Source organism: Dromaius novaehollandiae, chromosome 1, assembly GCF_036370855.1.
Source record: "Dromaius novaehollandiae isolate bDroNov1 chromosome 1, bDroNov1.hap1, whole genome shotgun sequence".
In the NCBI taxonomy this organism is placed as follows: domain Eukaryota; kingdom Metazoa; phylum Chordata; class Aves; order Casuariiformes; family Dromaiidae; genus Dromaius; species Dromaius novaehollandiae.
The window spans coordinates 106,026,733-106,049,085 of NC_088098.1; positions in this window are offsets into that span (position 1 = coordinate 106,026,733).

Genomic DNA, 22,353 nt, shown 5'->3' on the forward strand with positions numbered 1-22,353 from the left:
TTTATAGTGAATGTTTATCAGGACCTGGAAAGACACTAATTTAAATAACCCTCATTAGGAAGCTGGAGTAGAAAATTCCTACAGTTGTTCAAATAGGAAACACGCAAGCTGTCCACTTCTGTTCAATATTAAGGATCATGCTGACAAGCATGACATTTTAAAATTCCTGTAGTTCACCATTGCTGAGGTGAATTGGATGGTATCAGCCTAGTTCTTATTTGGATGTGGACTAGTCTATACCATAAATCGGTATTCTTGCCTAACAGAATACTTATGCATCAGTTGAGAAGCTCTTTCAGTTGGCAACACTATTGTATGTTAAAAGGCTGAGTGGAAAAGTTTATATAGAATTCTAGTTTGCTTTTAAAGAACATCTCCTTCGTAAGTACTTGAAATATATCATATTTTAAAAAAAAAGAAGAAAATTCCATTTCCTATTTCTTTCCTTTTTTTTTTTTTTTTTTTTTTTTTAACTTTCCTTGTTATGTTTGCTGCTATCTCACTGTTCTATAACATTGACTGTTCTACTTGACTGGTTCTTTTGTTGTGCCTGTATTAAATGTGCGTTTATTTTTACTTTTTTTTTTTTATCTTGGAAGAAAATAGTATTGCCCTCAATCAGCTAATCAGTACTCCTACACTCAAAGCAACTCTGTATAGACCTTTTTTCCCTGCAAGGTTCAGTATTAATGTCAAAAGTAGTTACTGGAGGACAGCATGTTTCTTTATGAATCTTTTTTTTAAAACGTGCATTATCAGTAAAAATCAACCTAGAAGACAGTTCTTACAAGACATCCTTTATACTGTAATATTTCTGACCTATCCTGTAGTTTCTTTATGATTTACCCACTTGAAATTCTCCTTTTTGTTTTGTTTAAACAAATTCATACTTTCATTCAGCAATGGTATATGAAAAGGGAATCATAAACTTCAGACCATTTTTTACTGGGCACCAAAGGGAGGAGTAGAAGAAAACCATTACACTCTTTTGGAACATTTCATGAAACATCCTTGAAAAGTTTAACTCTGTTCTGTATTCTTTACCATAATAATACACCTTATGTGTTCATTTATATCCATGTAAAGTGTGTGAGAAATGTCACTGCTACTGGATTTGTAGCTGAATGAAGAATTACACTTTACAAATACTTTGCACCTCATTATGCTGAGGCATAAATTACTATAATAAAATGGAAGGATGTGGAGAATTAGGCTGGACAGATATAGTTTTGCTGATCTAATTCTTCCTATGTGCCTTTGGAGTTGATCAGGAATTTTTATAAGGGCAGTTCTGTAAGATTAAGTCACCAGTATGATCTTGTAAATGAATATCTGTCAGATGTACTGACAGCTTTTTTTTCTAGTCAGTTAAGAAACAAAAGCCTTTCCTCTGAAAAGGCACAGTGCTGAAGCACAGTTACTGAAATTTTTTGAAGCATTATTAATTATTAAGTATTAAGAAAGAAATGAGAACTATATAATACTAGTTTGTGATGTATTCATTTTTTTGTAGCTTGCCTTTTTTGTTATAGTATCCTATCAGATACTCAAGAATTTTGAAGTTTCTATTGGATGTGTGAGAGAAGGAGAGAGAGAGATGTTATTCTGAGCTGCAGGAAATGCCTGGATGATTTCAGAACAAATATTTAATTTTCTTGAAACTACATATTTTAGTGCTTACTCGCTATTAATATTGGACTGACCCTAAGAAATGCTTTTCTTTGAACTTCTTTGAATGCACTGGTGTGTTCCCATGGTCTGTGGTGAAATCATAACCTAGAAAATGGTCATATTTTCCTGGTTCTGGATTATCTGTAATAATTCCCAGCTGATTTGAGGGTGAGAGACTATATATAATGATTTGGAAAAAAATATAACTATTAATTAGTTGGATAATTTTCCCCCTAAATTTAGTTTGCCTTCACTTCTAGTTCTCATATTTATCCTTAAGTTCACCTGTAGAGACTTACTTTTACAAGCTGAAATAAATAGAAGCTTTGTAATTGACTTCAGGATTTGTCCCAATTAAGTTTGTGGATTTTTTAAAGAAATTATAAATAACTTTCTGTTCATCCCTCTGCTAAAGAAGCCCTAAAAGAATAGTTCCTACCTTTCCTGCTACCATTGTGGTATTTCTCTTTTATGGTATCAAAAATAAACATTTTATTTTAATGCCTACTGTCCCATCTTAAAGAATTTACAATTTTATTTTTTTGACTTTTGACTCTGCAGCACATGTACACAGTGGCAATTACCACACTATTTTTAAAGAAATACAGTCAGTGCCATTGTCCGAAACAAGTCTAATCTCTTGCAGAGTACAGCAACGCAATAAAGATGTTTTACTATTTGCATTTATTGTTAGTGTCTTAAAAAGGCCATTAAGAATAATAGTCCAAATGTTTTTACGCTTTGTGGGATCTATATGTGTTTGTATTAAAGTGAGTCATACCATCACAATTCTGATTTTGTAAACCAAAAAGCATGGCTTGTTTTCTCCACTTTGTTAGCTTCTCCATGCTCTGAGGTGTTGTAAATGTTTATATGTGAAAACTTCCACAAAGCAGAACTCTGGGCTTTATCAAGGACTAAACTTCATTTACAATATTGTAGTTTTTTGCTCTGAACTCTAGAAGAATATGTTCTGAGTGTTGCATTGTGCAAACACGTTCTTGGTAATTACCTATCACATTGAGGTTGGTAGGTCAAATATCAAAACACTTTTGAAGATATTCATCGGACCACAATTATAGTGTTGTATCTGAAACTACTTAGGCAGTTCCACTATTTAATACAGCCTGTGTTTTACTTCATATTTGAAGTTAAAGATAATAATGTATTGTTTTCATAGGATGTCAACTCTGATTTGATATGTAGGTGCAGCCTCTCCTGGGGAGGCAGAATGGTTGATATCTCCTTTAAAGTTTCTGATACTATCAGGATAACTTAAGTGCTGTCAGTGGCTGGTTTAGCAGCTGTCCAGCTTGTCACCATTTATTTGTTGATTTTCATAGATTATTAATGCTTTCCATATCTATAGTCCAGTAGCCCAATAGATGCAGTACTGACACTGCTGGTACAGGTCACAGGCTCGGTACTAACTCTGCAAGGCCTCAGGACCAAATCTTGTCAGGCCTTGTCTGGCCTTGTCTTTGTCTGCCCGAAGTAATCTGTATTTTTGTATAGATAGTAGTAGTAACAAGTGGTTATTCTGCGCAGAACAAGATATTTATGATCTTAGCATAATGAGGTAGTATAGATGAGTATGGGCATGATATGATAACAGAGGCTGGAAAGTGAGGATGCCACAGTGTGGAGGAGGGAGTATGGGCGTGACACAGTATGAAGGTGATACTGGAGACACATGGTGACACGAGAGACCCCAGGACTATAAACAACTCATGAGTGATCAGTTAGTGATAGTTAAAGAAAAGTAGGCATGGGAGCTGGGCAAAACAGTTTTTAGGGGCTACAAAGAACAGTATCCAGTATATGCAAGACACTCCATATATGATAAATTTAGTTGTCATGTGGAGCTACAGACCCATGAAGAAAGAGCAAAGTGTAAAGAATGATAGAAAACATATCAAATAGTCCCAAATGGATCCAAGAAAGAGGAAGAAGAAACCATCCTTCTGCCACCAAAGAGGACAAAGAAACCCCCCTCATCACTGTCATAATTCTCCCTGTGAAGGACTTGGGATGCTGATGGCTTGCTGTCAAACCCCTCCTGTGCCCAGACTTAAGCCAGTGACATTAGAACCCAGAAGCAGAATGGGAGGGTGAGCCATAACACCAGAGAATTGGCTGGATACTGTAGCAGTATTAACTATATTACTGTTGAGACTTTTTCCATAATACTAATCTTTTCTTTTATTTTTTCTTTTTCTGCAATAATCAGATCTGGACAAATTATAATTCTTTGATTAGACAGGTAAGATTTCAATTTCACTAGCAATAAATTCTTGACTTTTCTCATTAGGAGTGAGGGTTTTTTTGTGTGTGCATAGTTGCTGAATGTAGCAACACCTCCCTGTATTCTTGTTACAGCTTATCATTATGTAAGATGATCTTCAATACATGTCATAATAATAAAAAGCAGCTCAAATTATTATTTACTTGTAATGACATGGTCAAGAAGGAAGTGACATAATCTTTGTCTTTTCAATAGCATCTGCAGCACTGACTTCCAAACAAAAGTTAAAGCACATGAATTCTAGGTGTTATTGCTTGTTGGCAAGTGTTTGTCCATGCGAACAAAGTAGTGAACTGTATGTGCACTCCTTTCCTGTATTCAAAGACTTTTCTGGGCACCTGTTGTACTAGAGCCGTGCCCTGATGGATGTAAGGACACAGAAACAGCAGCATTAAGTGAATTAGCAGGATATAGCAGAGTATAGTTGTATTACATAGGGCTAACCCAGTTTAACATATCCTTTTCATTAATTTACTGCAATGTGCAGAGATATCTCTGGTGGGCAATGGTAAATGGAACTCTTTTACTGTAGGTGTAAAGATACCTCACAAACTGTGAAGCTCAGTTTAGGAGGGATTACAGCAAGGGAAGTAAAGTAACACACTGACTGAAAGCATTACTGTTTATGTACACAAACTTTGGTCACTTTTGTGGCAAAAAATAAAGCTTTGGTGAGGACCCTAAGTAAAGTTCTTCAGTGAAATCTGATGAATTCTCAGGGCTTATTCTGCTGAGAACTACAGTAATATGGGAAAACCATTATGATTCCAGAAAATCAAATCTGATGCTTTCTGATATATCTATGTTGAAATTAGCCCTCAGTCATTTTTCGTTTTTAAATTATGCAGTGAGCAATGTACTTCATATAATAGATGCTGATTTTATTAACCTATGTGATACTTCAACATGACCAAAATTGTCATAGGTATATATGGCAACATATATGTATACATCTATGGAAAAAATGTATTTATTCATTTTGTTTCTATGGTATAAATCTATTGAATGATATAATAATTATGAGAGTAATTAAAACCACTTCTTGTTTTTTGCTTACTGGTAAGTCAAGCTAGTTTCATCACAAACTGCAACATATTTACACAATATAATTTATATATTATATATATAATTTCATCATGTTTTATTTTTTCTCCTGAATTATCATTGAATCAGATTATTCTGCTATTTAATTTAGCACCTGCCATGCTGTTAAACTCTAATATGAAATTGGCACTCTACCAAGTTCAGCAGGCTTGTGTTGAAGGAAAGCTAGTTATTAGGGTTAAATCAGGGATGAAAAAAGACTCTGCTAAGATATGGCTTATGTGGCTATTCAGACAATTTAGGATAGTGTGAATCTGATTTGTATAGGTATGCCAATAGGAAAACAGATTCAGACTGTGGAATTTTGTACTGAAGGCTATTACAGAGGTAAAATCATTATTCGGAGAATGGCTTTTAATTCTATTTTGACTTTCTTTCCACAACTTGAAAACTTGTACCAACAAAACCATTTTTGCCTTAAGAACTGTTGCAAAAGAAACATGTTGGAGTCTCAGACTTCTCTTCTTGGGCCAATTATGTCTCTTTGGTCATGTAACTTCAGAGTTACTAGGAAGCTCCTATTACTCTGGAGAGCAAGAAAGGTACCCAGTGTCTGTAATGGCCTAATGGAGACTGTCATTTTACTCCTGACTGTTTAAGGGGTCTTGTTCACTAACAGGCCACATGCGTAGCTGTTGCACACAAGCTGTTGGCTCTCCGCTGTGCAGTTGGCAGACTCCTGGGAGGTACTGCAGAATCCACAGCACTGTATCCTAGACAATTATTATATAGCATGCTGCTACAGACTCTTCTGATATACCACCAGGTAATTTGTGTTAATGAATGTCAGGATTGTTGATGCTCTGCTGCTGAGCATTTTACAGGCCACATGTCGAGAATTCCAACAATTGGCATGCATTCCTCTTGCCTGTCAACTAACAGTGTTATTTTCTAACCTATACCTGATCCATAATTTTTCCTCCTGCATAAGTGCAAACCACAAGCTGCATTTAATCAGGAATATTGCTTACAGGGAGAACATCAAATTCCAGCCGGTATACCATTCCATAGTATATCTGACTTTATCGAGTTAGGATTCTTTGTTAATTATTCCTGGGGTAAAGTAAGAGTCCTTTGCCCATCTGACAGTATTGCAGATTTTTGCTAAAATTTGAGAGCTGTTTTGTAATGACAAAGGCAGAAATAATTAGTCAATAATAGAAATAATTAGCATTGTTCAGGCCACTTGTCTACAGGATAATTGCAGATTGGTAATTGTCTTTTTCTGACAGTTCTCTGGTATACCATTGCCATCCTCATCTGCATGAAGAAGCCCTTCAATACAGAAGAATTTGTGAACTATTGAGTTTATAAAGGTGTTTTCCCTTACAGATTTTGGTCAAAATCTAATTCATTCTTCTCTGTCAATAGTTTTCACCCTGTGATCTTCAAGGACTGGTGGACTAGCTCTTATGGGTACATGAAAAGCAATTTTAGAAGGTAAGCCTGTGTGCATGAGGCTTGGATTTGCAATACAGCGTCTGTACCTTCACTGACTATTTTAATTTGCAGACTTTTTTTAAAAAAGGAAAAGGTTAAAGAACTAGCTTACTGCAGAGGTGTGAAGATATGACAAGTATGTAGATTAAAAAAAAATCTCTAAATTATGAAAAGGTTACCAGTTAGCAACTTGTTGAGATACATAATCTCAGAGTACCAGAACTACAGTACAGTTGCCCAATAGTAAAAGCAGGAAATTGTTTAATTATTTTCATTTATATTCTAATAAATTCTATAAGGCTGACTAAGAAATGATTTCTAATAGGCTCTCCTTAAATGTACAGTAGAAAATATTTCCCACTGTGAAGAAATAATGTCTCTGTCCCCTTAACCATGTAGTATGGGTTCAAGTTACTGTTTCCATTTTGCTATATACAGTCTACCAACATCTCAGTATTGCAGGAGTAAGTTCTAATTCCAGACTGAATGAAAGTAAGAAAATACTGTTTCAATTTTACGGAAGGAGACCAGACATGATTAAATGACTTACCAAAAATTCACACCAGAGAACAGAACAGAGAACTGATCTGCAAAGGTAGGTACTTTAAATGCTAACTTTATAAAAAATGCTGAAAGTGTCCACCACAAGGTGTACCTGAAAATCCTTAACATTCATGATATTTGACTGCATTAAACACTACCTGCGGTGGTCACAGTGGACTTTTCTGATTTAAATCACTTTAGGATCTGCTCTGAGTTCTAGAAAACATTTAATACAAACATCAGCTTGTAATCTTTATCCCTCTTTTGGAGAAATGTATTACGAAGGTTCTTTACTGACCTATTTAGCTGTTTCTTAATAGTGCACTGAGGTTATTTTTTACTTCATATTTGCATAACTATGGCAGAAATGTAAAGTCTATGTAATGGAAAATTCAGTGATTTCTGAACTTGTTTCATTCTGACTCTTGGAAAAGATAATGCTCATTCAATCCAAACATTCCATTTCAATAAACCTGATTTTTTTTTAATTTATATTTTCTATAAATGAGCAACTCTCAAACTAAAATGATATTAAATCAAAAGACTGCTTCATAATGCTATGAATTTAACAAGCAAAATCTAAACAAGACAAGTATGTTTTTCTAAATACAATTTGTCAAAATCACTATATTCCTGCCAGATGTTTTTATTTTGATGAGGTAATGTTTTCTAAGAAAAAAAAAATTCCTTTGGAAAACTTTTGACCAGCTCTGATTGCCTCTTGTGTACCTTCCCAAGGCAATGAGGAGTGCTTTCTGGCTTTTCTTAGTATTCATCAGAGCTTGTATAAGAGAAATTATTAAAAGCTAAGGCAAAGCTAAGGCCAGTGCTGTGGAGACATTGCCCAATTAATATAATTATCATATTTTCAGTGCTGCTCATTGTGATAACTTCTGAGACTGCAAATCAGCCTCTATTCTTGCCGTCATGCGTATCACCAGCAGATGTAGCGTTAGTGCCATAGGCACAGTCCAGATAATCCTGATTCTGGAAAGCAAAGAATGTCATGTAATTATTTTGCAGTCTAACACAATGTGGTCTGTTTGGGGAGCCAGAAATATGCAACTACATCCTTTCTGTTGATGTTTTACAATTAAGTTGTGAGCCAGATAGCAGTAGGGTAGAGGAGGCAGAGCGCCATGCAGCATATATGTGTACTGGAGTTACAACACACAACACAACCTATAGATACAGCACAGAGGAGCAAAACTGGCTCTTCAAAGTAGACATGTAGACTGGTAACAGTAGCTCTGAATTCAACAACCTTAGAAGGATGACTTCAAGTACCAATCTATATATTTTTCATGCTGAGGTTTGCTTTTTTCTCCTTACTCTTTATCAGCACATTTTTATCCTTTGTCTTACATATCATACCATAACTTCCCATTTCTCAGCTATACCCCACTTTGCTTCTTCTGTTTTGCTTGTTTCCATTTTTCTCTAATGAGGCCAGTCTCTTCACCCCACTGCTCAGCTGCTGTTTTGTGTACTTCACATTTATAATTATTTTTTCAGAAAGATCAAATCACCAACCAAAAAATCTGAAATTACTGACTTTGTGTATACCTATACTGAACTGTCCTATTCCTTGTGTCTGGTCAATTCATACATAGCTAATTTAGGTATCTTTAACAGGCTGTATTGGGTTTTCAAATCATGCCCATATTTAAGGAGGTGCAGAAGTGTTACTTTCATGGCTCACATCTAGACTCACCACATTTCCTCCACATTACTTCTCTGGATCCTCTCTTGCCATCAAGGATTATTATTATTATGGCTAATATTAGCAGCAGCCATGTTAGTTGCCTTCGGATATTTTGCAACCATGGGTGGGAGGGAATGATAAGGGATGGCAAGAGAATAAGTTCAGGCAACAATCTTTCTGAGATGTCATATGAGCCCTGAAAAAAATGAGAATTGTTATGGTTGCACATTTACCTGAATACAGGTCAGATATAAACTTTCTACTTTTAAAATCTGTTTTTTTTTTTTTTAATCTAACTAACACAAGGGGATGACTGATGATTCGAGGGCAAGCTCATGTTTCAGCCTATGCCACAGCCCAGAATAGAAGGTATTTTTGAAACTTCATTGTATGAAGAGTAAGACAGTATCAGGCCAATAAAAATTACAAAAAAAATAAAAATCAGTTCTGCATCTGAATGAGAGAAAATCAATGCATGTATGTCAGCACAACATAACTTGCTACTCCAGTGCTATCAAATTTTATTTCAGGACTAGGGTTCAAGAAAAAATGTTTTAAAAATTTACATTTTGGGTATTCAAAACTTATCCAAAGAAACTGTAATTTCTTATTTCTTGTGTGAATCGCAGTGAGAGAAGTAGTAGATTACACATTACAAATCAGTACTATGGTTCATATATTATTACAGAACTACTCGAACTAGGCTACTTTGGTTAATGATATCACCTGGACTCTGAAGTGACTAAGAACATAGTAATCCAGTCTTCCTCATTCATTACCTTACAGATAATAGCCACATATTTGATTACATTTGATTATATTACAGGCAATATGCTCAAACTTATCACGTATAAAAAAAAGGCAGATAAAAGCTTTTTGCATGTAATTAAGGTGTGAAAGGAAGTTCTGTTTAACAAACTATTTTATTGATAAGTTCTGGCATTTTCTGTCAAAAGAAAGAAAGAAAACTAATCTCCTACCAATAAAATAAAAAAGAGGAGGTTTAATATCTGAAAAAAAGCAAAATAATACAGAAACAGATGGCATTCTTTACCATTTATAAACATTTATCTTCTTCTGAGTGCAGCAGAGAAAGGTACTGGATTCCCTGGAAAATCTTCTGTTAGCTTGTGGTAAGTAGCAAACCTGCTGATACACAAGTACTGTGTTGGCTCTAGCTCCCAGGTTTTCTCAAATGTGTTTGGGTAGGTGTAGTAGTTTATGTCTGATCTTCTCTGCTTGCTATGCAAATTAACAGATCTCCCACAAAAGAGGAGGGAGAAAGTCCTGAGAGCTACACTGGGTCATAGCTTCTTGATAGACAATTCCCTTGGTATTTACACAGTCAAGACATATGTCTCACTTTGTCTGCAGTTTTCAACAAGGCAATATCATGGTGCAATGTCAGGGGAAAAACAAAACAAAATGTGAGACTTGATACAACAGAAAAAAACCTTGAAAAATGCTAGGAAACAGCTGAAACTCCTTAGTTTGTGGTAATATTTAAGAAGGTGCTCAGTCATCCTCTGCACTTTTCTGCTATTCTGTGTCCACAACTAATAGAAATGGTGTTTTTGTTATCTGATCTCTGTATCTCTCACTCTCAATCCTACTGTTTAAGCTACATACTGCTAGAGTTCATAAGAACTGAAGGAGACTTTCTTGAAGATATTCACAGAAATGTAATAGTGCTATAATAGGTGGAATTTGTGGTTGCTGAGCAGCTGGCGGGCGATCTCGACAGGCACATGTTGCTTTCCCTCTTGGACGGATATTGCTATTGGTAGGCATCAAAGACTATTGATCTCTGTTGCTATCGATCCCCATTGATAGGCACTGATACCTATTAATCTTGACAGGCAGCTATAACTTTTAGTCTTGTGCCATTTTACCTATTGCAAGGCGTTGACCGATACCAATATTGAAGCTTTCTGCTCTCAGGAGGCATGTCAATTACCATGCCTGTCGATAAGGATCAAAAGTGATAGGGGTTAATATCTATCAATGCCTATCAATATCAATCCCTGTAAATAGGGGTTGATTCTTCTCAATTTGGACAGATATCCGTTGCTTTGGCTGTCAGACCAATTTCACTCTTGATAGGCATGAAAACAGTATCGAAATGGATACATCTAGATGTCGAGGAACATGACTGTTGAACACCAGACCTATCAATAAAGATAGAGAGCAATAGGGATCTATGGCTTTTGATGCCTTACCAAAATCAATATATCATATTAATATCAATATATCATAACAATAAGGATTGATATTTATAGATCCCTGTTGAAATGGATCCCCATCAATAGGCACTGATCGATGCCAGTGGCAAGAGGGAGGTCTAGCTTTTGTGGTGGGGGAGATGTTGCTGTTGGTTGGCACCGAGGCCTATCGACATTGACCGTTTTCGTTGGGGGGGCGGGGCATGAGGAGTATTGATTTCCATAGGGATGGCTAGGGCACGCGATCCAGAGATCTGAAGCCCCATTGGTACGTATCAATAGGTATTGATCTCGAGGGGAATCTCTGCGTATTGATTTGCATACCTGTGGGTAAGGATGGAGAGCGATGGTGATCAATGGCGTTTGATGCCTGTGAGTCTTGATGTGTATCGATAGGTATGGACAGGTGTGGATGTGGAGCGGCATGTGCCTGTTTGGTGTGGGACGGGTTTTGCTCTTGGTAGGCATGTCAGGGGTATCGTCATGGATTCCTGTTGCTGTGGAAGGGAATGGAGGGAATGAATGAAGGGTATAGCTCTCCATCTCGATGGTAATCGCTGCGTATCAATTTGCATACCTGTGGGTAAGAATGGAGAGCGATGGTGATCAATAGCTTTTGATGCCCATCAGTATTGATCTTTATCAATAGGCTTTGATACATGTGGATTTTGACAGTCATCTCAAGTTTTGGTTTTTGCTTTTAAGTTAATGATTTTTTATTTAAAGAGCCTGTTATGTTGTTCCTTTTTTTGATTAATAATGTGAATTAGAAGGTCCATTTTTGTTGCCTTCGAGTTTTACATTCATTCAGGACCTTTCTCCTTTCAGATTTTAAGGATTGGTTTTTAAAGGCATTCCATATCTATACTTAGGATTATCTTTAAAAGGGTATTGTAGCATGCCTTTCATTGAAAATACAGCTGCAGGTGTCTCATCTATCCTTTGAATATGCAGTATTTATTGCATTTATCATTATAGTTTCTGAATATTGTTTAAGGATTCAAAATAGAAGGTATGTTTAGTCCTGGAGTATTTTATCAACACAGGTAGAATTTGACATTTCAGCAAGGCTGGATAGTAAACTAAAGAGGGAGAATTCTAAGAGTTCATGCAGTCATCTACACATCAAAACCAGAATCCTTAAAATGGATTTGACAGGTAGTAGGAACCCATGTAGTTGTATAGCCCTGGTGTAATGTACTTGCTTGCATCTTCTTCTAATAATAAGAATCATCAGAAATTCAGAATGGATTTTTTTATTGCTTAAAAATGCTTTTAACTAAAAAATACACCATTATGTAAAACATATTCTGCAGTAAATTAGATTTTTTTAATAGTTACAGGACTATTTTGTGCATTACAAACATCACCAGTATAAACAACTTCAGATTATTTCATGCATTTTTCACTTTTTGATGAGTTTTATGTGAGAGATATCTAGAGTTGTTTAATAACTGCACATAAATGCTTGTTTAGATTTAGGCAGAGAGAACTCGTAGTAGCTCAATACAATTGTTGTTATGTGCTTGTTCTTTATTAAGAGGATTCAGGGAAGACTCTAAGCTTAAGAGTGAAAAGCTCACCAGCTTTTAAAAAAGAGCAGTCTTACCTCTCACATTTCTTCTGTCTTCCCTGTATTTCACTGCAGACCTCCCTGCTTTCATCTAGCTCCTTGTCTCTATGGTTTTCTCATTGGTATCCTCAGTGACTGGAAATGTATATGGAGCTGCGCTGCAGACCATCCCATCTTATTTTCAAAATGTTGCATATGCATGTCTGCAGGGAGAGTTGCGATAGCATTGAACCCTGAAGAAACTTGTTTGTCATTGGGGTTATGTGGTTAGGGTGCAAAAGTTGCTGATCATTAATTCTTGGGACTATTTCAAAAGGAATGATTGATGGCAAGCTCAGTGTTAGCCAGAACACATTATATATGCCACTTCAGCAATATCATACATGGATATTTGGGGGGTTTTTTGCTCCAAGGTTACACTGGTAGCCAGTCTGCTTTGGCTGATGGGCAGTTGAGCTAACAAACCATAACAATATTAAACAACAGTCAGAAGCCAGACTAGGAAGGACAAAGAATTTTTCTAGAAACAAGTTATTGTTGGTATGAGGCTGATATTATCAACCAAGCAGTGCAAACAATGAAAAGGTTTCAGAGTTAGGTGGGTTGAGAGCAGGATGATCTATTGCAGTTTTCAGCATTCCTTAAAAGAGTGAGTGAATCTGTATGGGCATTTGAGTTTTAATCTGTTGAAGCAAATCTACCCACTGCAAAGTGTTCATGTTGTGGAACAGTCTCCCAGGGCATGAAAGCATGAACTTGTTTTTTTTTCAGATGAAACCACAGCAGCAGATGCCTGCTAGGAGTGTGCCTAGTATCTTCCAGCTATTACCAGGCATGTGGCCCACAAAGCCAGAGTAGGGCTCGGCTGAAATAAAACCTCTTGAAATACAAATGAGAATGAAGTCTGGTTGTCAGCACAGCTGTTTTGCTCCTCAGATCTGCTTCATATGAGCTGCACTACTCATGAATATAAGCATAGCCAGTGACTTCTTCTGTGTGTAGGATAGTGCACAGTTTATTTCTGTGTATGTTCAGTATGTGTATGTTTAATAACTGGCAGAGCTGGATGCTGTAGGTGATTGAAAATCTGACAGAACTACTTGCATGGACACTGCAATAACCTTTCCCTAGGACTTAGAGAATTTTCTGTTAGTGGGTCTGGTAGTGGAACTAGTAGCGAGTGATGCAAGAATTTCTCAGGACTCCTGAGAATCCACTTGTGACAGTCCCCCCAGACTGCCCATGGCTTTGCATGCAGCTTTTTCCTAAAGGATCCTTTTCTCCAATTTTATCTGCAGTTCAACAACTTTCAGTGAATGTCTGTCTGGGTTGTAATAGCCCCTACACAGTCTCTTCAGGGTTCTTAAGAAAATCTCTCCCTTTCCATGATACAAGACCTGACTTTGGACTGGCTCTCAGAAAGCTCCTCAACTTATACTGCATTCATAACACCCATGTGTTAACTAGTTCTCACGTGCCTGTGCTTGAATACAGCAAGAGAATCAGCTAGGAGAGATATAACAGTTGTCACAGCAGTTTCCAGGCCTCTTCAGGGAATTTCTTCCATACGCTTCTTCCATAGGGATCATCTTCCTTCAGGGAACTTCTGGCAGCTTTTTGCTGCTGGTGAGGATTGGCTTCTGGAAGCTTTTGCTTCTGTCAGCTCTGAGAGTCAGCTTATGTTAGCAGTTCCCTGATTTGGAGGTGCCTACAACTCTTGTTTCCAACTGGTTGCTGCTCAGACACTGTCAAGCACCTATTCAGCTGGTGTGTGGGGAGCAGTTATATAACTAGTGAGCAGGAGTGCAGATCCTGGAGTGCTGCAGTTCCTGCAGCTGTTAGTGCAGAGGGGCCTAGAAACTCTGCTGAAGACAGTGTGGGACTGCTTGAGCCTGCTCAACAATGGTGTCAGCTTGCCACAGGGCACAATCTCCAGCACCAGCAGGAACAACTGTTCTTGGCATATCTGAGGCCTTGACCCACTGGAATCTCTTTGGGGAGCATGCCAATGCTCAGGTCTTCAACTGCAGGGAATGCCTCTTCTCCTTGGGGTTGTGGATGGGTGGTGTCCTTATCTTTGTGAGGCTGAGACGCTGACTTTCTGGGTGACGGAGCTGCGGGAAGAGGCGAGCAGGCTGAATAGCATCAGGGTGATTGAACAGAAGATTGACAGGGTCTTTACAGAGATATTGTGGAAACTAGAGCCCAAGCCTGATGGAAAGAAGGAAGGACAGCTAGTGTGTATGCTCAGAGGAGAGATGGATGAACTCCCATGATGAGGGAGGCTGGAAACTAATGACTTCTGGCAGCAGGAGGAAAGTTCCTCCTCTGCCTGCATAGCTGCAATTACAGAACAGGCACAGCACACTGTGAATGGCTGAGCAGGGACAAGACCTGTCAGGATAGGCATCAGAGCTAGCAGAGCCTGAACCAAGGGGTGTGCATGAGAAGGAAGGAGGGGATGATAGTTATCATGAACTCCCTTCTGTGGGGAATGGATGAACACATCTGCTGACCTGACCTGATTTGCCGGGAGATTTGCTGCTTGACAGCAGGATGTTGCAGAGTGACTGCAAAGGCTCATCTGGCCCTTGGACTACTAATCCTTCCTGCTCATCCATGTGGGCATCAGTGATACTTCTGTGTGTGGGGGGGGGAACTGTGAGTGGATCAAGAGTGACTGCATAGCTCTTGGGGATGAGGGTCTAGGGCATGGTGGCCCAGGTGCTGCTCTCCTTAATCCTGCCATTAAGTGGCAAAGGCTTAAGTGGAAGTGAACACATCCAGTGGGTCAGCAACTGGCTGTTGAGCTGGTGTCACAGGCAGGGCTTTGGCTTCTGTACAACCATGGAAATTCACTTTGAGGACTGAGGACTGCTGGGAAGGGACAGGATCCATCTGATAAAATGGGGCATGAGACTCTTTACAAACAGGCTTGCTAACCTTGTGAGGTGGGCTTTAACCTGGTTTGTTGAGGGAGGATTATCATAACCTGAAGAGAAGCGAAGGCACAGGGGACAGAAAGGAAGTGTCTGGGGTACAGCATGATAGGAGGGGTCCTCTCACTACTTTGGGGAAAGCGACATGACCAGGGGTTAATCCCAAATTCCTGTGCTCAAACAGATGCAGCACAGAAAGCAAATAGGAGGAATTAGAAGCCCATGCACAGTTTCAGAATTATGATCTCATTGGGATTACTAAAATGCGATGGGATAGCTTGCAGGACTGAAGTGTTGCAGTGGATGGGTATAGGCTTTTCAGCTAAGATAGGCTGGTATGGTGAGGAGGCAGAGTTGTGCTCTATTGGAAGGAGTGTCCCAATTCCATGGAGCTCTGCCTGGGACTGGGTGATGAGCTAGTAGAGAGAGCTTAAGGATAAGGATCAGGGGCCAGAACAACATGTGACGTTGTAGTGGGTGTCTGCTACAGACCACTTAATCAAGAAGAAGAAGCAGGTGAAGTTTTCTATAGACAGCTGGATGAAGCCTTAAGATCACAGACCTGGTACTCATGGGGGTCTTAACCTCCCTGATATCTGCTGAAAGTCAATAGGGCTATGCACAAGCAATCCAGGAGATTTTTGGAAGTGTGTTGAGGACAATTTACCGACACAGGTGGTCAATGAGCCAAGTAGGAGAGAGACCCTGCTGGAGGTGTTACTCACAAAAAAGGAAGAGCTGGTCAGAGATGAAGGTCAAAGGCAGCTTTGGCCACAGGGACTGTGAGACTGTGAAGCTCAAACTCCTGAGAAGAGTGAGCAAGACAAATAGTAGAATCACAGCCCTGGACTTCAGGGAAGCAAGTTTCAATTTGTTGAGGGCCGTACCTGGCAGGGTCCTGGAGGGCCAAAGGGCCCAAGAGAGCTGGTTGACAGCCTCCGTAAAGCACAAGGACAGCCCATTCCAGTGTGCAGGCATGGCAGAGAGCTGGTGTGGATGAACAGGCAATTTCTGACCAAGCTCCAGTACAGAAAGGAGGTGCAGAGAAGCTGAAACAAGTGACAAGTTACACAGGAGAAATACAGGGACACTGCGTGAGTGTGCAGGGATGAGGTTAGGAGAACTAAAGCTCAGATGGAGTTGAAACTAGTGAGGGATGTGAAGGGCACCAATAGGGCTTATGTAAGTACATAGGCAGCAAAGGAAAGCCTAAGGAAAACATGGGCTCACTGCTTAATTGGGCAGTTGGCTAAGTTTCAGGGCCCTGAGGGCAATAGCTCTTAATTGCCCTGAAGAGGCTCACCTTAGATCACCCCCACACACACACCCACACCCTCTGCTCATTGCTCCAGGAGCTTCATTTAAACTCAGGCTGGGTGCACACTCCTGTCCTGAGCTATGCTATAGGTTTGCCTGTCTCCAGCCCAGCTCCTGGCTACCCTGGCTTACTGATTGGTTTTCCTGGATGGACCGCAGGCATGTGTTGTAGGTAGTCTCATCCGTAGTCATGTTATAGGTAGCTTGTCTCCAGTCTGTCCCTACCTCCTGTGTGGGCATCCTGGGAGGTCTCTGGGCCTGATGTGTTACCTTGCCTTGCCTTGTCTGGGTCTGCCTGCAGAACCTGCTACTGACTCAGGCCTGTTCAGGTATGGTGGGGCTGCATGGGTTTACCCAGGGCAAATGGTGCCTGTCCAGGGCATATGCCTTCTGTGGTGAGGTGATGGGCTATGTGGTGGATGCTATTTACCTTGGTTTCAACTTGTTAACTATTCATTTTGCTACTGAATTTTTTTCCTGTGACAAAGGACTGTCACCTGCTCTTCTTGTGGCTGTGGACAGTGTACACAAGCAGGTAATAATGAAAAATAGCTGGTTAATTTTAATTCTTGAAGGCATATTTATTAATTACAGAGAATATAATCAGATTGCAGTAGATGACCCTGGATGTTGATTGATGCTAGATGTATGTAAGAGCATATCTTTCTTTTTTAACAGAAGGATGAGGTAAACTGCTTTAGAAACACTTTTGAGGGCTGATTTGTTCTGTTATCACTCTATTCCTCTTTCAGTGTGTGTGGGGGAGTTTTGTATTGATAGTCTGAAAGTGTAAAGATGACTGTGGTAAAAAAATCTGAGGTTTTTAGGAATATCCTTGACTCATTGTTTTTCACTCATCTTTGCAGGAAGACCCTGATAATGCTGTGGTAATATCAGGGACAGCAGTGACATGACATGATGGCCAGGCCTATTTGCATCTTAACTTCTGACATAATTCTAGACAGCTGTATTATGGTAAATTAAAAAATGTAAACAGTAAATTTTACCTTGAAGCTTAAGTCAGCATCATTCTTTGGGCAAACCATAACTTTCTGTGTTTGTTTAGGTCCATAAAAGGTCAGTGTCACTAAACTCTCATTCTGTGTGCCTTAGGGTTTCTTTTGCATACATACTTTTTTGTGCTTTTAGAAAATTTTTATGAAATTCCTGTACTTCTCTCCATCACTATGGTAGTATCTCTTTCTATCTAAATTTTCTATTAACAATCAGCAATAAAGGCTCTCATCTTAAGTCATTTTATATGTTAATGTTCTCTGTATCAGATCAAATGCAAAAAATAAATGCAATATGTGACTTAACCAGTACAATAACAGAACACACTACTTTCATTTGAGTGCTGGCTATCAACATGATTAGAAGCTGCCATAAGCAGTAATAAAGGCTAATAGCCTGCTGTCTAGCTGTTGCTGCTGTACTTGGTATTCTTTCTTGTCATCTTCTTTGAGATACATGCTGCAGGTATGTAACTTTAACTTCCATGGCAAGCTAATATGTAGCAAAGGCCAACCATTTGCCTGGCATAAACTGGAAAGCTCTGTCAACTTCAATGGAGGAACTCTGTGTCATACCAGCTGAGAGTCTTGTCTTGATTTTTTTTGGTCACATACACAGTGGTGGCATGAAATTAAAGGGATTTAGGCCCATAATTTGGTTTACGAGCATCTGTTGGATCCTGTCTGTGCCATGGGGATAAAAAGGAATTTTGCAAAGATAGGCTGTTAAGAAGGTTCATGTAACTCTTAAGACCATGCTTTTGGTATGACCAGGTTTTATGGTCACATAAATTGTCACATAATCCACAGTTTTATGGTATTTCCTTATTCCTATGCCTCCTTCTCTGTGCAGACATGTTTACCTATGCATAGGAGACTGCTGGGTTTTTGTTTTCCTGGCAGAATCTGCATCTTCCATGTGTGTGCTTTCTGACTCTGCACACCAGACTGAGAACTTGCAAGGTGGTGTGGCACTTACTGCTAATCTTGTTATTCTCTGCCTACTCGATCTGAGGTGGCAGTACTAATGTTTTCAGCTAGTTTAGTTTGCTATTTCTCTACCTTTAAATAGCTCAAGTATCTGGTATTTTAAACTTTTGGGGACCATGTCCTCTGAATGATCACTGTGATACCAACCTTAGGAAATAACTAAGCACTCCCCCTCCTCTCCCCCTTCCCCTTCCCCCCCCCCCCCCAAAAAAAAACAACCAACAAGAACAAACATAAACAAAAACCACAGAAAACCTTCTAAGGAGCTTGTCTTAAAAATCAGCCAAAGAGTCTGGTATTGGCCCTATGGATGCCCATTGCCATCCCAGAATTCTCCCCTTAATTTCAAAACCTAACTCCTAAATAGCCTCCTTTCAAAAGCAAATGCAAAGTGAGGAGGAAAAGAGCATTTCTATTCTGTCCAGTACAACCGAAAGGTAGGCTTCTCTCTTCTCACCCCTTATCCTGTGATATTCTGAGACAATAACATTGGGCACTTTTTTTTTTCTCTGGGAATAGAAATCCTGTGTTGACACCTCAAAGCTGAATCTTTGATCACAGGATTTCTTGGCTATAGATGGAAGAAAGATCTTATATTTGTCACTGAATGTCTGAACTACTTGGTTTCTAATATCTATTAGATTCTGAGATACTATACTCTTCATTGGCTTCCGTAGTTAATGGCAGAGACTTGCATGCTAACTCATTGGATGTAGTTTTTTTCATTTATGTACTGACACAAAATTAAGATAGTTATAATATATTCTATATTCTCTTTGGTATCCTTCCTCTTGAGTTTGTCCCTTCTTCCCTATATGAGATAGTGGTGTATGGGAATCCATTGAACCTCTTAGCAACAAACAACCATCATATCTAAAAGACTTAAGACTAAATCTGTTCTTGTGGATATGAATTACTCTAAGGATAATCTGAATACAATACAAAAAGAGGGTGGGAGGGCTGCTAGTGGAAACTCTGTATAGTGACTGATCTCAGCCATACCAGTCTTAAATTCTTACTGGAAGATGTTATTCAACAAGGCTAAATTCCTGTACTTCCTAGGAGCTTCCTATGGAACCTCCTTTAATTCCCCTAAGAAAAGGAAGAAGTATTTTTAAGAAGTAGTATATGATTTTCCAGAAAAATATGTTCACTTTCTGAATGCTTTCATGGCCTGATTTAGAATGGTTACCTTGGTCTCTATAATCCCAAATCAAACCAAGGAAACTTTTTTACTTCCCACAGAAAAGAGCTCTGTGAGCTCTGTTTTCCCAGCTCAGATTTCCCCAATTCTTAATTGGTATAAAACCATAGTTACACAGGACTTACATATTTGCAGTAATGTGAAGCCTGTTGAGTCTGCTTATGTTCCTGAAGACTGGAAATGTTCTTGAAAACAGAAAAGTAGGATTAAAAAAGATCCTTTGTTCAAGTTGGCAGTGCTGTGTCTATGTAGCTATTCACCATAATGAACTAAAATGGTGGTTATATAGACAGATGCCCAAGATGTGGTACTTTGTGAATATACTAATAGACTCTGGTCTGCATCACAGGGAGTACTCAAATGTGCAGAGAGGGACCTCTTCTGAAACTAACTCCAATTACGGAGTTACAATTACCATACTCCAGTATGGTAACTTTTTGTTGTGGGACTGTATTGGTAATAGTGCATCTTAACTTTGAGATTAAGTTTTCATAAAACCAGGTAAACACAAGGGATAGAATGTAATGATAATGACATTAGAACAAGTAGGAATAATTAGGCACCAAAAACAGATTTAAGCTGGAAAATTAAGCTTTCTCTTTCAAAATCTTATTTGTGTTTATTGGATTCTGAAATAGGAATAGAGAGGGCCAAAAAAAAAATCACCTTGTTACTTTGTGATGGAGCACAGTGCTTTTATTGAGGGGATTTTATGATGTGATGTGATGCCCTTTATAACAATGGGCTGGACTTGATGACCGAGAAAATCACTTTGCTCCAAACCTTAAAATGACCCCTTATCCTGTCTTCATAAAAGATCATGAAACTGTTCTTTAGAAGTGTATTTCATGTAGAAAGTAAGTTATTTGAAAAAATATTGAATAACTTAGGTCTCAGTGCATCTATATTTTACTATTACAGTTTACGTCTTGCATGGGCTTAGTTCAAAATTAGGATTATATCAACCTATATTACCTCAAAAAAGCCCACGTTTGTGTTAACTCACTTTGATTTGGTCACTACTGGTTACTCTACAAAGAAATATAAATGAAGGATCACAATACTATGGAATTAGTGCCATGACTAAAGAGCAGTCATGGTAGAAAACATCTCTTAAAAGGTCCAGGGTATTACTTTCATAATTCTGAAGACAGGGGACTTTTTTCATTTCCCTGCTATTATAATTTCACCGATGACTGCTTTCCTTTCCTCACTGTGAAGAACTTCTATTATCTGGCTTGCAGATATTGTTGAAAAGAATAGTGTAGTATTTTATTAACTAGTTTGTTTATTATCTTGGTGTGATGCCAAGTTGGGAGTTCCAGATGTAACTCACTGAAACTCTCTGCCTGGGTCATAACAGTGGAAGATTTAGTCTCACTAGCTACAGGGGGTCCATGCTTTCCAGTACACTTTTTTCTTCCTTTCTCTTTCTTGTAGCAACCCTTTAATAGCGGATACATCATGATGCATAAAAAGAATTATTAGTTGCATTAAAACTTGCAGTATAAATAGCACAATATAAAATGAAGATAACCCTCTAGAGGCATTCATATCCCCAAGCTTCCTAATTACCCTAACTATGAAGACATCTCCTTCAGCAGCTTCCACTGGCTTAAAGATGTCATGCGGGAATTAGCTGGTGCTATTTTTAAAAGTCAGCAATTACAACCTCCTTCTACATAATCATGAATTACATGAGCATTCTGCCCACTGCCTACACAAGAACGTGTTCCAACCCAGATGATATAATAGATGGCAGTAAAAAACTTCAAATCAAAAGGGGTCAGAAGAGCTTAAAGCTATGGCTACTTATAACACATTAAATTTCTGTCTCTAACAGATTTGCTGTACATGGATTTCTAATTTGACTTTTTAAAATTATTTTTTAAATTAATTTCATATAAATTAGTACCACAGTAAATTGCCACAAAAGATGTCACCACTTGGAATTATTACTGAGCAGTTGATTTCCAGGATTTCTGGTGAAGGTTTTTTTCTTTTTCTTCCAAGTTCTTCTCTGAAAGATGTATGCTTTCTAATTGGGTTTGGCATTTTATTGCCAAGCTTTCTTTGTTCTTCTGTTGGTAATTTGTAAATGTGTTATGATTTGTTTGATCACATGATGATATATAAAAATAGCTCTAAGTATTCTGTTAATGTAACATGATAATACAAATGAAAGATATGGTCTTGAAGTGCATCTGAGATTTACTTGTTATTTAGAAATTGGGAGGGTAGAGAGTGAAACCCTACTTATGTTATATTCAAATCCATTGTGCTCTTCTGTCTGTTTTTTTCAGTATATTGAATTTTTATTTGTAGTA